This window comes from Amphiura filiformis, chromosome 11 (genome assembly GCF_039555335.1).
Source record: "Amphiura filiformis chromosome 11, Afil_fr2py, whole genome shotgun sequence".
Taxonomy (NCBI): domain Eukaryota; kingdom Metazoa; phylum Echinodermata; class Ophiuroidea; order Amphilepidida; family Amphiuridae; genus Amphiura; species Amphiura filiformis.
In genome coordinates, this window is record NC_092638.1 from 5,081,554 (window position 1) to 5,093,615 (window position 12,062).

Consider the following 12,062-nt stretch of genomic DNA (forward strand, 5'->3'; position numbering starts at 1 on the left):
AATATTATCCTGTTTTGCCAAATGAAACATAGTTACATCTCCGAAAAGGTTCAAGTCTTTCACAGCTGCAGCTGTATGATCACTATTCCTTACATAATAACTTCACAACTTATTACAATTGGGCTCTAACCTTAACACAATATCCTTTGAAAGCTACCACAAAAGTACAATTAGTAACTTTTGTGGGACTTTTCATTGTTTGAATTTTTTGACATGGGTAAGGGGGCAAGGTCACTTTATACACATTTCACCAAACACTTACAATATCAGAATTGTATTGCAACAAAAGGGAGCAAGCAAAATAACAATGGTGGCTAATTTCATATTAAGTATGTTAAAGTTAGTCTTATCCTTGGAATTCTGGAAACTTTTGGGCCTCAAAACTGTTAATCGGTGGTCTAAAAAATAAAGAGTATTGGTATACATAATTAGAATGGTAAAGACTTGACGAATCCATCTGGGACGTCAAATTTTGGCATAAATGCTCAGTGCCAATGCACTGGCATATTTTGACTTGGCAATTGAAGGAACCACAAACCACCAAATAACTTTCCATTTTACAAGATAAAGTCTTGCATATGAGGATTTCATTTCAGTGAGTCATTTTCACATTTGACATAGCTGTATCTCTATTTAATTTACACTTGTAGAGCAACATTTCATTTCACTCTCACTTTGTGGTTCTTTGTCATTCAAGCTTACTGAAATGGGCAGGGCAAATGACACAACTTCATGTTATTTTAACTCTTGCGGTAATGCTGCATTGAAAGAAGCTAACACAATACAAACACCAATTTCATGTCAGTTTTTCGTAAGGCCATCCTACTACTTTTGTGGGAATTTTCCACACAAAGATTGGCGGCCAAACCACAATAACACCGTTAATGCTCTGCATGCTAGCCAAGCACTTCAATGGAAAAAGATCAAGTTTTAAAATATTTTCTCAAAATATCAAGAGCTATCTTTAAAAGAACTACTGAATAAATACTAGGCTTGTTTGTACTCATTTTAATGCAGTTTTCATACTGATTCAAAATGTGGCCATGAAAATTTACATTTCTGAAATTTTTGAATTTTGAATTAAAAAAACAAAATTGTCGTCTGCAGTCGATACCTGCGTGAAGAGAGTTAAGTTATTTATGGTGACTGGACAAATACAAATCCACTTCTTATTTTTAAATTTTTACATCAAAAGGTGTAATCATAACAAAAACACACTACCTGCTATGGTATTCAACTTAATTAATTAGTTTAGATTAGGATTATTGGAACCTAACATAACAAAAAGTAATTTATATTAAATTATGCCATTGTACATGGATCGCAGGACAAAAACAAACCTTTGCTTGGTACAGGTGTTATGTTGTTTTTAGTATAACAATTAATTAAAGTTGTGTTCACATCTGATCCTAAACCTTGGAGGTAGTTCCAAGGATCAAAAGCCAAAGAGTTTTAGCCAGGGGTTTAGGCAGCCTATACAGACTCGGTTAACACTTTGAGGCATATGTATGGGTTTCAACATAGCTTAAATATCACAAAATTAATTAATGGAATTATTTTTTATATATACTGTAAAAATTTGTTAATAAGCATAATGCCTATTAATGCGTTGCTAGCACAAGAACATATTTTTAGGGTAGTTTATTTAACTTTGGATATTTTTCTTTTAATTTACAAATATTTGTAACACAGATATTTTTAATTAAAAGAAAAAAAATATAAAGTTAAGCAAACTACCGTAAAATTTGCTCTCATGGGAGCAACTCATTTAATATACTTATTAACAAATTTTTACGTTACCTAGTGGAATGAGCCAGAATGGATGGAAATGGGTCAAAACGCATCAAAATGTATTAGAATGGATCAAAATATGTAAAGAATGAGTCAAAATGAGTCAAATTATTGGGGTACATGGTAAATGGTACAGGGATTAAGATTATCACCAATACTACTCGTCACTAAGGAAGTACAGGTTTTGCTTTTAGCTATCATGCAAAACATGTAAGCTTTTATCATTTTGTTTCTTGTTTCTACCACAAATTCTTAACATGTCTTGAACCGTTCTGATACATTTTAATGCCTTTTGATCTATTTCCAGTCAATTTTGCTATGAAGTATTAAATTCTCATTTAACTATAGTTTAAACTCTGGATGAACTCAAGAGATACAGTTAATCAGAACTACAGGCTTTGTGCGGTAACGTGGTGTAATCATCCGAATATAGTTCACCAACACAAAAGACACAACTTGAACAATCTGTACATAGCTTACTGATCACAAATATAGCAACCATAACAATAACACAAATTCTATCACACCACATGCATGGGTCAATAGCCAAAAATGAAATTTTAACTTTTAGTGGGAACTTTCTCTTGTAAGGGGGCAAACTTTTGACACTACCTAACACACCAAGCTTGACTTATTAACAATGGCAAGGACCGGTAAACCCCCAAGGATAAAAATCCTGCCAACAACCACAATGCAGGGCTGTCAACTTTTTGGAATTGCTTGGCGTGAGACAGAGGCGTGCAGGATTTGCCGACTCAATGTTCATTTTGTACCATGATTATTTGAGCCACGGCGCTCGAGACAGTGAAAAGCGGGGGGGTAGGAGTAACAAATTATTCATGACGATGCGTGAGATTTTACTCATTTTGCGTGAGATTTACTACCTAGGCGTGAGATTATACTACCTTGGCGTGAGACCGTGAGAAAGTGCCCCAATGCGTGAGACTCACGGCCAATGCGTGAGAGTTGACAGCCCTGAATGGCTGTAGGGTTTGTTGTCAGCAGTGAGTGACTTAAACAGGAGCAGAGATCTGCATTGATCCACAACAATTTGTACTTCTGCAGTGGCATGCGCAAAGGGGGGGCACAGCCCCCACTTTTGTTGGTCATTCGGGGGAAATCGGGGGGAAATCAGTCATTTCCCCCGAAATGACTGATTTCGCCCGCACCTTACACTCCTAATCAGACTCCATTCGGGGGAACCAAACAACCTGGCCCCCAACTGCGCACGCTACTGTACTTCTGTGATCCGATCTGGAAATGATCGCAAGCATATTGAGTGCATTACTTGTAAGTGGGCAATTATTGTGTGCTTGTGTCGTTGAGGGCGCTGTTGTGATGTCGTCTGCGTGTGCAAAGGAAGTCCTCATTGATCCACACTGATGTGGATCATATCTCCCATATGAACTCACCCATTTGTTACACAGGAACAAATGGGAGGTCAAGTGCAATGGACCATTACAACAAAACTGTATTTTGTTGCTCTAAAAATTAAAGAATAACAATATTTAAAAGGTAATATTACGATGAATACCTCTTCAAATTTAATCTGCTTTTCTATGCTGACCTCTACAAATACATGTGTATGCATAAGAATTAATTTTACCAACAAATGTTATTTTATTTTATTAAACACTTCATTTTAAAAAGATAATGATATTTCATTGTGCTGGTAAAAATATATATTTCTCATAAAAATGTTACAAAATAGAAGTGCACCATAATTTTTTTTTCTAAATCAATTTCCAGTTCTTATAAACATACTGTTATTTGTCTTTGACCCCTACTTTTAAGCTAAAGTATTCACATTTTCACTACAAGTCTCTTCAACCTCAATTAATAATACACATTTTTGTCAAATTGATCTCAAAATCATGATTATAATTTAATGGTATTTAGCTACATGTGAAAATATTACTGACAAAATACAATACAAGATGCGGCATTTTGTTCACCTTAGGCTATATTTATACTTATTATGTGTCATTGCACAAAAACTGAATGGCTTAAGATGAAAGAATAGCAAAGGTATGCTGACAATTTACAACTTATTATTAAGGTGACATTGACCTTTTTTGGTTGAATTTATTCTCTTGTTGTCTTTCTTCTCGGCTGACTTTATCAGGAGTGTGTGCAAAACTTGTCAATAATTCTAATTTAGCCCATAATCAAGGTAAATGATGGTCTTGAAAGGCTCTAAAAGGTACAAATGTTGCAATTTTGTAGTTAATTCTGAAATGAACTGCAAAGTGCTTCAATTGGGCCTTCACATTGAAATTTTTCAATTTTTTAAAGTAACATTTTACACAATAATAGTGTAAAAAGTGTTCACCAAATGCCTTGGCGCTCATTTTGTAAAATTTTCCCCCTCAGACACCCCTGCGTCAAATGGTGGGGTTGGGGTAGTTATCATGCATAGTGGTAAACCATAAAGACAGCCTAAACTGCTGTAACCCAATGATCCTGTTATTGTAAAATTTATTTACTGTAAGACCACATTCTTTTCTCACATACCTAACTTTCATTGATTTTTTCACCCAAAGACCTCAAATTGCAATATTTCTGAAAAAAGGATCAAACAACATTATACCTTGACACATAAGTCAATGAAAAGCATAATATCTAAAGGTATTTATTAAGGTGTTTTGCAGATAGTGTTGGTGACATTTACATGTGGTCAGCATCACCTTAACTGAGGTTTAAAAGTTAACAAAACAGGACCAACAGACCACAACAAATTGTGTTAGCCTTAAAATAAAATTTTACGTTGCTTGTAATTTTGTAACTAAATTTTGTCCACCCAGCTAACGGAAAAAAAAAGGTTTTTTTGAAATGTTATAAAAAATGTGTTATATAGACATGTTTTAGTTTTGGTCAAAATGTTTTCATAACATTTACAGCATTAGGGTTAATGTAGGCCTCAATGAAGGAAAATAGAGGTTTATTAACCCTAACACTGGAAGGGGTTTTGGTGCATGGAAAGGAATGAAGGAAATTTGAAAGAAATAAGATGAACAAGGATGTTGTTCCTTTCCCTCTGGATTCAAATCCGAGACCCCTCAGGTGCCAAAAACTGGATCAGTGACTGGTAGCCACGGGTGCTTTGCTGGCCCAGCCAATGACACCGTGTGTATAATGACTTATGGTGATTGAATCATTGCATCAAGTGGGGATGTATGCATGCACAGTGGCTTCATTTTGTAAGATTTTAGGCCAAAGAAAATAATAGTTTTGTCTCATGTTCCCTGCGTACATTTGATTTATGCTGAATTGTTTTTACATATATTTTAATATTATAAAATATCCAAAATTGGTGTTGTTCAATTTATAAAAAAAAAAAAAAAAAAAAATAAAACGCATACTGCATTATATTTCATACTCCATGAGACAAAACTATTATTTTGTTTGGCTTTACAGCGTTAAGGTGAAATAAAGGCCATGAAAACATTTTATAGTGTTTTGCACAACAAAAACAATACAGCATCATTTTGAATATGTTGTCTTAACATTATTGTAAATATTTATTGGCTAACATTTTTGCTAAATTATATTTGTCAACACTTAAAGGAGGATTTCGTGATCCTAGCATCCTCTTTTTATGACATTTTTCAGTAGATATTCACGAAAAAAGCTTATTCCCAAAATTTCAGATGATTCCAATTTTGTTGTTAATGTTTGTAATTTCGTTCTGGTATACCAGAACAAAATTCAAATTTGACTATATTTTTGCTAAACGAATTAATCTCCAAAAAAAAATTTGGTACATAAACATAATGTAGCCAGAGGTTTCAGGTGGTATAAAAATCTCTCAACCTTTTTTGAAAAAAGTGTGGGATGAAGCTGTGGATCACGCAATGCCCTTTTAACTAACATTATTTTTTAGATTTTTTGCAGCAACTTTTCAAATAATTATGTGTTTGCATGTTATATGTGTATCACTTGTTGCGAATGAAATTGAACAAAATAATGCACACATACTGAGATGCTGATGTGTCTAATGCACAAGCCCTGCAGGGGGAGTCAATTAGACGCATCAACATCTCAGTACAAGTGCATTATTTTGTACAATTTCTCAAGCAACAAGTGATACAGTTTTTAATCTATTTTATACACTAGGAAAAATCCTGTGATATTTGCGATTATCTTTTAGTTGATAACAATTCTGTAATCTCATTGGTCAAACACTATTTGTATAAAAATCCGTATTACCTGCGTATTCCTCATTAATATACCGGCAGGTAATATTTCCCCTATTATCTGCATATTCCTAACATGACTTATGCAATATCCTAAGACTCTCGCGCATACTTCACGCACGGCATAACTGCGTTGTTAAAAAGAAACTGGCCTACTTTTCATTAAGATTATCAAACTAAATTCCTTCAGCAAAGTTTATGAACAAGATGTAAGATAATATAAGTAATGTTCACTAAAGGATAAAATTGTTACCCCCTGTTTGTTCTCACGAAATATGTGAAAATATCTACGGTCTGGTGCTGTAATCCATTCAGCCTGTTCAAGGGCCACAAGTACATGGGAGGTGTTTCCTGCCCAATGATGATTTTGCAAATCTAGACCACCAACTATACCCCCCAGGGTCTGAGCTGGTTCTTGGCAGCCCTGGAAGTATTTCACATACAAAAATCAATATATTGAGTTCAACAGTTAGGATAATATTTTTGCACATTAAATGACACTAGTTTTATTTTGAATACTTATTATTAAGTAAAAAATATATCATTGTAAAGCTTTGATGAGTAAAATGTTAAAACTTTCAAACATTAAAAAGTACTGTTATTGTCCAACATCTTATCTTACATCAGTCTATAATATCAAATTGATTAATTCGAATTAGACAATTGAATAAATTTGGTATTATAGACTGTACATGTATATGTTATCATTATAAAATACAAATGAACTTGGTTAAAAAAAAATGTAGTACTTATGTTATGATCAGGCAAGAAATTGGGTATTCCAGTTGAAATCCATAGACCCCCTATGGAAGACATGACCTTAATCTCCCACACAGCAGGTGTAGATTCAAATGAGGGTTAGTCCGGTTACCAATTCAGGTAACCCCATTCGAAATTCACACTTCCTGTGTGAAAGATTAAGGTCATGTCTTCCACAGCAGATGTATGGATTTCAACTGGAATGTTTAAGGATACGATACATGATTTACCGACAAGTGACTCATTTCGGAATGCGATCCTGAATTTTGAAGAAAAAAAAGGTTCCACAGACTTCATTGGGATTCGAACCAGCGATTCGGAACATCCTTGGGGCTTTACCGCTCGGCCAGGGTGGCAGTTGAATGGAGGAGTGTAATGATAAATGATAAATCTCATTATGCCATCTTTAGCCTTTTGTTTACTAAAAAAAGATGCCTTTTGTAAAGATAGATTAGCCGTTTTATGCATAAAGAGCACGAACGTTTGGGAAAGGTTTCAAACAAATAATAAAGACACTGATGTGATGATGAAATTGCGTGAAGTCGGGAAATATTTGCGTCGCAATGTTTTGTTTGGTTTTAGGAATTTGACCTTAAAATTTACGACTTCATGACATTATCATTCGAAATCAACAAAAGATATTTCAACAGTATATTTTTTCTCTAGAATGTTTTGTACATGAATGTGAAATAGCTTCAACAATGGTTCGCTGCATAATGGTAAAAACAGCCTTGACCTAAAGAAGGGCGAGAGGTACCAAATTTACCGATTCAGGCTAAATTTAAAATTGATATAAAATGTTTGTTTTTTGATCGATTACAAAAATTAATTTTTGTCATATAAAGAAATTGTGTCTGGCGTGAATTACACTACAGTTTTTTTATTCTTAGGGCTCTTTAACTTCTTCAAATAATTTTTTAAATGATAGAGTGAATCCCCTGGCCCTCTATAAGTACGCACAAAAGATTGAGTCCCCTTAAGGCAACAACTAGTTAATATGATCTTGTATGACCTAAAATATCTGTCTTAGAATTTTTTCTGGCAATAAGTCTTCTTTACCTTTTTAATGCCTCCATACATCATGTGATTTACTAAATGGTGAAGCTTACATATTTATAAGCTTGAGATCAACAATATAAAAGAAGTTCGGGTACTTGTGGTATACCTTACATTACCACATATTTGGTTGTCTTGGAAACATAAAATATTAAAAATACTGAATATGTTTTTAATAATAGTTATAAATACATTATTATTAATTTAGTAACATTTAAAATTTATTGTGTCCTTTAAGGGGCTTCATATTAAACATGTCTATGAAAATATGAAATATGAGACATGAGTGCATATCTACTAATACACTGTGCACAACTTCTAAGTTCCCCCTAATACTTTTTAAAATAAGTCGAAAAATATTTTACGAAATGTCAAAATGTAAAATGGTATGTATAGCCTAATTTGTTTTGCCCCTGTGGACCAATTTTTAGCGTCACACATCATTGCGTTCAGTCACAATGGTTAAATATGTAATAAAAAAGGCCGTTTTAAAAGTTGCACCTGAGCCCATAGCAGTCAGGTTTTCTTTAACAGACACATGAATAGGCCTGGCCTGCTGTATTGTTTGAGAGTTGACTCCTATGGACTCAGATACAACTTTTATATAATGAACCATTGTGTCTGAACGCAATGATGTGTGTTGCTATAATTTGTTCGCATTTCGTCAAATATTTTTCGATTTATCTTAAAAAGTATTTAGGGGGGAACTTATCAGTTGTGCACCCTGTATGTCATTATTCAAAAGCATATTTGGCATAATCACTATAAATATCATGATAAACTATAAAGTAAATAAATATATGAAATTCTACACAATAATTTACAATGCAAGTCATTGAAATATATAATATCAATCTGTATCACAAAGTTTACAGAAAAAGTTTTTAGAGTTGAATTCTTACAACTTGGGCAAAACAACCCCATATATTACAGGTAATCTTATAGCCTTAAAAAGCTTCAGGTGTTTTAACATCTTGATCACTCTCAGCACACTTCACCTAGTGGTGGCGGAAGCATTCAAATTTAGGAGGGGACAAGCAGATTTTGGTTGCTGTTATTCAATTCCAGCCTATTTTAGCCACAAATGCCAAATGCACACAAAGTTATGCAATTTCACCATATTTTGGTGTAAAACGTAGTGTTTATTGGGCTAAAAAAGATGAAGCACAATGTTCATCCCAGTAGATGGAGCATTGTTTTTTTTTCTCTTAAGATTTTCTGGAGAACGTCCCCCATGTAAAAACGTTACAGGGAAATCCCCCCTCCGATTCCGCCGCCTATGCACTTCACAAGAATATGCTACCCCCATATCGAGGTTAGAACACAAGAGTACAAACTCTCATGTTTTCTTGTTGCTCATGTGAACTGGAAAATAGTGTAGTATTTTCTCCTTTGCTCCCAGGAAGCACTACTATTACGTGTGTGCGTGCTTACAATATGTGTGTAATACACTGTGCTGTAATCGCACACTAAAAACTACATGAGCTTCAATGCTGGAAAAATTGTTGGCACACTTTGGCCTGTCTTTTGGTATATCTCTGCCCCACTTTCCCAATTCAATGTTCTCGGCAGGGTTGTGAGACCCTCCAATATTGAAAGATGGGGAGTAAAGAAGGGTGAAATACATGAGAAATATGTGCTTTACATAACTGCATGCCTGTTTTACTCGCCTCTCCAATTTTGATAGTGCATGCATTTACAATGCTTTGTGTGAAACTATTTTTTTACAGAATTGTATTGATCGCACACTAAGCAGTATATGAGCTAATAACACACCAAAAACACCATTAACTTGAAAATGCCAATTGTTACTTTATTCAGGCTTTCGTCAAAAATGCTATGTAGTACACTATTTTGGCACCAAATATGTGATGCTGCACATTAAAAGAAGGGACTTTGCAGGTGAAGTCAACTTGGAGTTCAGTATTTCTGTTTTGAAAGCATTTTGCTTTAAAATGGCAACTCAATTGTTAAAATTAATCAAGGCATTCAAATTTTGTAGGTGAAAAAGCCTCCCATTATTTTGGTTAATTAAAAAAAAATTCTTGAAAACCCTTTGTTTCAAAGTCCCCCCTTTTGATGTGCGACATCACATATATGGTAGATTCCCCATAGCATATACACATGGACTTTGCAGATTTCAGATTCTCCTAATCTAATCTCGGCAATCTTGGAAATAAATCTTGGAACGCTTGCGTGTAAATAAAGGAAAACTGTCACCTCCTTTCCCTGTGCAATGTTGGAAAATGGCAATGTTTTCAGCGGTTTCCCAATGTGTACCAACATTGATGGGGAGAGGGGAAGGGTAACTCATTGTTTTAGATGTCATGTTTGTTCCCAAACACAATATACATCATTTCCATGATCATAAGAAATGCTGTACAGAATTTCGACAGAGTGTTCCAAGTGTTCCAAGAACTGTTTTCAAAGATTGTGGTTACCACTGGTTAAATCAAATAAAAACATGTATATGATATAATTTATTACATCTATATTTACATATCTGACCACAAAATATACAATGCACTGATCACTAGTTCTGTACTGTTATCGTCATAGTTAGCCCAGGGGGCCACTGGCTATTGACTAGTGGGCATCATCCATGAACACAGATCGACATAAAAAAGGGTGATTTTCAAGATCAAAGCATGTATGTAATGCAAATAGCATATCTAAAACAAGCAGATTTGAGAGAATTCTTGCTCATGACCATACATATTAAGAATCCTTGGAGAAAAAAGTTTTATGAAATCAAATACATTTTCTGACCTTATGAGTTTTTCCAGTTGTATAATCATGGATTTGTGTCTCAAACCAGGCCATAATGGGCTATTACAGTTGAAATCCCTACACCCCCCATGGAAAACATGCCCTTAATCTTCTACACAGGGAGTGTGAATTTCAAATGGGGTTACCGGATGGTGACTCCATTTGAAATCTACACCCCTTTGTCATGTTTGTGGGAGACTTGGCATTTCTTCTACAGGAGGTATATAGATTTCAACTGGAATAGCCTAATGTATAGTTAAGAGTTGAAAGAATGGATAATTTACTTACTTTAAGAGTAAAATAATGCCAATACTGGTTTAGGATATAGGCCTATATATAACACTTGCCATACTTGTTCCGGGGTGCATTTTCAGAGCAATGCTTTGACATGTCTACACTGCTTGAAAGTCCATGTTCACAGATGACAACCCCTTGTCAATGTCATGTGGCCCCCCTAGGGGTAGTTAGACTTGTAATAAATTAGGCACCACTTTATAATAACATTTTGATTCGCATTGATACTTGCTGACAATTGCATGATTTTTTAGTAGCAAAATAGGAAGATTTAGGAGGAAGAATTTCTTCATATTACACACATTTTTGAGGCATGAAGACTAACAATAAAACAAACATACATACATATACATTACACTTATTAAAAATTATTTCAGTGTTGACCTGACAAAAGTAACTGCATTGAATTTTGCTGACAAAGCAATCACAGAAGCAGGTGATGTGGGACTGTAGGTAATCTGCAGTTTGTACAAAATTTTAGTGATTTTAATACCAGTGATGACAATCCAATCTACAATAGATCTGAATCATTTTGGTTGTAAATTGGCTGATCCAATCTGTACAATACCAAACATGACACGTTCTACACTCCTTGAGAAAGAGAAGGGTGCCCTTTATAATCGGCGATTGTCAACTTGTCAAAAGCCAGTTTAAACCACCAACATCAAATTTTGATGTGTTAGCTAAATACTGTTATTTTGCTCGAAAATAATTATTAATCAGTTCATTAGATCGATAAAATGAGCCCAAAATCAAACCAATTCAGAAATGACTGATTGGATCGGTTCATCACTTTTAATCACTTTTAAAACAAAGGAAGTTCAATAATGTGTTACAGTATTTCAGTTTTTCAATCCTTCCTGGGGATCACAAATGAGGGGGGGGGGCACAAATGACCATGCGAAGAATGAACATGCCACAAATAAGGGTCTCATTTTTCGGGCCTCTGGTATAACAATGGCCCCTTTTTTACGTCAATTTTGGTAATCTTTATAAGTTAGTCAACTAACTGGAACCCACATTTGGCTACTATTATGTTTTGATAAATCCAAGTGTGTACAAATATTGGACCTAAAACATGATAATGATAAAATTGGATGCTTTACACTCAATATTTATTGGTCTCGCTATGAGTTTTAAAATATTATTGAGTCCATAATGAGGCCAATAAATATGGACTCAAATTGATCCAATTTT